The 5104-nt window shown below is 46.2% G+C and overlaps 1 long non-coding RNA gene across 2 annotated transcripts in view; it reads left to right on the top strand.

Moving 5' to 3' along the window:
• The window catches only part of LOC108290410, a 17144-nt gene extending 13092 nt beyond the window's left edge, over positions 1-4052 (top strand). For both annotated transcript variants that reach the window (XR_001819566.2, XR_005197135.1), the window contains one exon: positions 3417-4052. This is a non-coding gene — a long non-coding RNA (uncharacterized LOC108290410). The remainder of the gene's footprint in view (positions 1-3416) is intronic.
• The last annotated feature ends 1052 nt before the right edge of the window (positions 4053-5104 follow it).

Below are 5104 nucleotides of genomic sequence, written 5' to 3' on the forward strand. Positions count from 1 at the left end.
ATATATATGATAATATATATATATATATATATATATATATATAGTGTGTGTGATATCTAGAGATAGATAGATGTATCTATAGTGTATGTGTGTGTGTGTGTATATATATATATATATATATATATATATATCTTTGGTTAAAATAACAGTATATGCTGAAGAGTCATTTCTAATTATTGCCTTTGTTTTACAAACTTAGGTCAAGCGAGAATGTCGAGTAAGGCCTTAAGATTCACAACAACGCCTAGGTACAAATTAAGGGCCTCTCCTCACTGAACTTACACAGTCACGGAGTCACAGACTTAGAGTCATGGCTTGGCTGTAACTATGGTTCTCCTTTCTGCTTTCAGGAAAACATTTAATTTCCACCCTGGGCGTGGTCTATGCCTGGCTTCCTTGCAGTGCGCTGTTTCTGTCTGCCTTTTGTCTGTGCGCTGGTGTTGTCAGAGCCAGTAACTATCTGTTTACAGTTTCAGACAGAAGCATTAATTGCCTTTTGAACCTCCCATTTTCCTCCAAGAACTCCCTGCTCAACTGTCTCAACTGTCTCACTGGTGTTTCTTTCTATGTGGAAATGTCTATTTTTTTTCTGTAAAATCTGACCACCTGCAAATCCCTACACATTCTCTTTTGAGCAGGCAACACAAGAGAAAGACATGTGGGTGGCAAATATCTGCACAGAACAGAGCTTACAGGAGGAGTTGCTACAACCCTAAAGCTTCTAGGCCAAACAGCAAGGCAGCTGGGGGTAGCAGAGGGAGCACTAGAATTGGTGGCAGACCAGCATTTGAAATCTGGTTTTGTTACTTACTTGCTCTGTAACCTGGGACAAGTTACTTCATACTGCCGAGCTCAGTCTCCTCATCTATAAAATGGGCACAGACGGGGTGCAGTGGTGTACACCTGTAATTCCAGCACTTTGGGAGGCTGAGGCAGGAGGATCACTTGTGCCCAGGAGTTTGAGACCAGTCTGGGCAACACAGTGAGATCCCATCTCTTATTTCTTTAAAATAAAACAAAAAATAAAATAAAATGGGGCCAGGCATGGTGGCTCACACCTGTAATCCCAGCACTTTGGGAGGCTGAGGCAGGAGGATCACTTGTGCCCAGGAGTTTGAGACCAGTCTGGGCAACACAGTGAGATCCCATCTCTTATTTCTTTAAAATAAAACAAAAAATAAAATAAAATGGGGCCAGGCATGGTGGCTCACACCTGTAATCCCAGCACTTTGGGAGGCTGAGGTGGGCAGATCACAAGGTCAGGAGTTCGAGACAAGGCTGGCCAACATAGTGCACAGTGAAACCCCATGTCTACTAAAAATACAAAAATTAGCCAGGCATGGTGGCATGTGCCTGTAGTCCCAGCTACTTGATTAAAATAACAGTATATGCTGAAGAGTCATTTCTAATTATTACTTTTGTTTTAATAAAATAAAAGACATGTAGGCGGTAAATATCTGCCCAGAACAGAGCTCACAGGAGAATCGCTTCAACCCGGGAGGTGGAGGCTGTGGTGAGCCAAGATCGTGCCATTGCACTCCAGGCTGGGAAACAAGAGCAAAACTTAAAAACAAAAATTAACTGGGCATGGTGGCAGGTACCTGTAATCCCAGCTACTCGGGAGGCTGAGGCAGGAGAATCACTTGAACCTGGGAGGCAGAGATTGCAGTGAGCCGAGATTGTGCCATTGCACTCCAGTGTGGGTGCCAAGAGCGAAACTCTGTCAAAAAAAAACAGAAAGGAAGGAAGGAAGGAGGGAAGGAAGAAAGGATGGAAGGAAGGAAGGAAGGAGAAAGAAAGAGAAAGAAAGAAAGAGAGAAAGAAAGAAAAAGGAAGGAAGGAAAAGAAAGAGAAAGAAAGAAAGAAAAAGAAAGAAAGAAAGAAAGAAAAGAAAGAAAGAAAGAAAGAAAGAAAGAAAGAAAGAAAGAAAGAAAGAAAGAAAGAAAGAAAGAAAGAGAAAGCAAGCAGAAGAGAAGAGAAAAAAGAAAAGAAAAAAGAGAAACAGAAGGAGAGGGGAGGGGAGTGGAGGACTCCTGACCTTAAGGGATCTGCCAACCTTAGCCTCCCAAAGTGCTGGGATTACAGGCATGAACAACCGTGCCTGGCCCAGCTTGATGTTTTAAGAGTCCAGATCCTGGGCAGGGCCTGGTGGCTCACACCTGTAATCCCAGCATTTTGGGAGGCTGAGAAGGGGGGGTCACGAGGTCAGGAGTTTGAGACCAGCCTGACTAACATGGTGAAACTCTGTCTCTACTAAAAATAAAAATAAAAAATAAAAAAATTAGCTGGGCATGGTGGTGTGCACCTGTATCCCAGCTACTCAGGAGGCTGAGGCAGGAGAATCGCATGAACCCAAAAGGCAGAGGTTGCAGTGAGCTGAGATCACACCACTGCACTCCAGCCTGGACTACAGAGTAAGACTCTGTCTCAAAAAAAAAAAAAAAAAAAAAAAAGAATCCAGACCCTAACTACTCTTGGGAGACATGATGGGAATAAGGAAGTGGCAGCTGGGCTTTGGAATCCAAACCCTGGCCCCTCCTGGTCACTCGTGAATCCTGCGTACCAAGGGGAAGGTGGAGAAACCAAGGAGATGTGTCCTGTGGGGGCCTGGAGAGGGGACTCCATGGGCACATCCATCCATCCGTGCTCAGCCATCATTATGTCACCAGAACACTGGTTAACACATGCATGTACACACGCTGTCAGACTCACAGTGAACACATGAGTACACGTGTGCATATGTGTGGCTCCACAAGTACACACCTCCCTCACTCACACACTCACAGGTCCACCACCCTGCATTGAATTCTTGGATTTTGTCAGAACCCCATTAGGGCCAGGTGCAGTGGCTCATGCCTGGTAATTCCAGCACTTTGGGAGGCTCAGGCAGCTGAATCACTTGAGGTCAGAAGTTTGAGACCGGCCTGGCCAACATGGTGAACCTCCCCGGTACTAAAAATACAAAAATTAGCCAGGCGTGGTGACACATGCCTGTAATCCCAGCTACTCAGGAGGCGGAGGCAGGAGAATCGTTTGAACTCAGGAGGTGGAGTTTGCAGTGAGCCGAGATCGCGCCACTGCACTCCCACCTGGGTGACAGAGCGAGACTCTGTCTCAAAAAAAAGAACCTCATTAGGCAGAATAGCTAGGTCAAGTGTATGGACTCTGCTCTTGACTATTGGGTTTGAATCCTGGTTCTGCCAAATACCAGCCGAGTCTTTGGGCAAACCCTCTCATCTTTCGATCTGCAAATGAGAGTAATAACAGCATCTGTTCCTTTGGGTTGCTGTTGGGAGTTTAAAGAATTGTAAGGTGTCTGGACTAGAAATTCTAGCTGGTATGGTTTACATATGAGGTCCCTCACACACACACACAATAGACAGCCTTGAAGTGATGCTATATCCTCTATCCAACAGGTCGGCTTCTCTGGGAAGCAGACTCAGAGATGGAGATTGGTATGTAGAACTTCATCAGGAGGTGGTTGTGGGAGCAACACCCACCGAAGAAAAGGAGGGAAGCTGCACTGAGCAGAGGGAAGGGTGGTGCCGTAATCCAGTCTCAGCAGAGGCCTCGGCCAGCCCCATCAGGAGTTCTGAAGCTGAGATGACCCGTCAGAGTTGTTCTGTGTTGAGATGAGGGGGCAGATCATTTACACCTGTGCCGACCAGTCCACGGATATGAGCTGCGCTGGGAAGGGGCTATGACCTCGGAATGATGATTCCCTTCAGCGTGGCCAAACCACAGAGGGACTCAGCTGTGAGCTGTCAGCAACCAGCACCTCCAGCAGCTAGAGAAATGCATGGATTCTAAAGGACATCAGGCTGGATCCCTTACATTGTACAGCTGGTGGGTGGTGGGAATATTTTTCCTCCTCTCATCTCTGGACTCCAAACAAAGACCCCTGAAAACAGCCAATCAAAGAACAAGGACCTGAACCTTCCCGGACTTGGGCCTCACACCAAGCTGTTTGCTTTTGCTTCTGTATTCCAGGGTACCTTGTTCAAACTTCACCATTTCATGTAGCACATTCCTTGAATAATGATAATAAGTGATGTGGCTGGGTACGGTGGCTTACGCCTGTAATCCCAGCACTTTGAGAGGCCAAGGGGGGTGGATTGCTTGAGGTCAGGATTTCAAGACCAGCTTGGGCGACATGGTAAAACCCCCTCTCTACTAAAAAATACAAAAATTAGCCAGGTGTGGTGGCATATGCCAGTAGTCTCAATTACTCAGGAGGCTGGAGGGGGGATTGCTTGAGCCCAGGAGGTGGAGGTTGCAGTGAGCTGAGATCGTGTTGCTGCACTCCAGCCTGGGCTACAGAATGAGACCCTGTTTAAAAAAAAAAGTGATATATAAACCAAATCTAAGCACTTTGTGGCTGAACGTGGTGGCTCGTGCCTGTAATCCAAGCACTTTAGGAGGCTGAGGTGGGTAGATCATCTGAGGTCAGGAATTCCAGATCAACCTGGCCAACATGGCAAAGCCCTCTACTAAACATACAAAAATTAGCCGGGCATGGTGGCAGGCATCTGTAATCCTAGCTACTCAGGAGGCTGAGGCACAAAAATCACCTGAACCCGGGAGGTGGAGGCTGCAGTGAGCTGAGATTGTGTCACCGCACTCCAGCTTGGGCAACAGAGTGAGACTCTGTCTCACAGAAAATAAAATAAAATTAAATTAAAAAATAAACCAGTTCTATGTACGTTATTTATTTATTTATATTTTGAGATGAACTCTCACTCTGTTGTCCAGGCTGGAGTGCAGTGGCGCAGTCTCAGTGCAATGGTGTGATGATCTCGGCTCACTACAACCTCTACCTCCTGGGTTCAAGTTATTCTCCTATCTCAACTTCCCAAGCGGCTGGGATTATAAGCGCATGCCTCCAGGCCCAGCTAATTTTTGTATTTTTTTTAGTAGAGACGGGGTTTCACCCTGTTGGCCAAGCTGGTCTTGAACTTATGACCTCAAGTGATCCACCAGCCTCAGCCTCCCAAAGTGCTGGGATTACAGTCGTGAGCCACTGGGCCCAGCCTGTTCTAAGTACTTTACATGAATTAACTCATTTAATGCTTACAACAACTCTATCAGGTAAATACAATATTGT

Source organism: Cebus imitator, unplaced genomic scaffold (assembly GCF_001604975.1).
Source record: "Cebus imitator isolate Cc_AM_T3 unplaced genomic scaffold, Cebus_imitator-1.0 Scaffold434, whole genome shotgun sequence".
NCBI classification, from domain to species: domain Eukaryota; kingdom Metazoa; phylum Chordata; class Mammalia; order Primates; family Cebidae; genus Cebus; species Cebus imitator.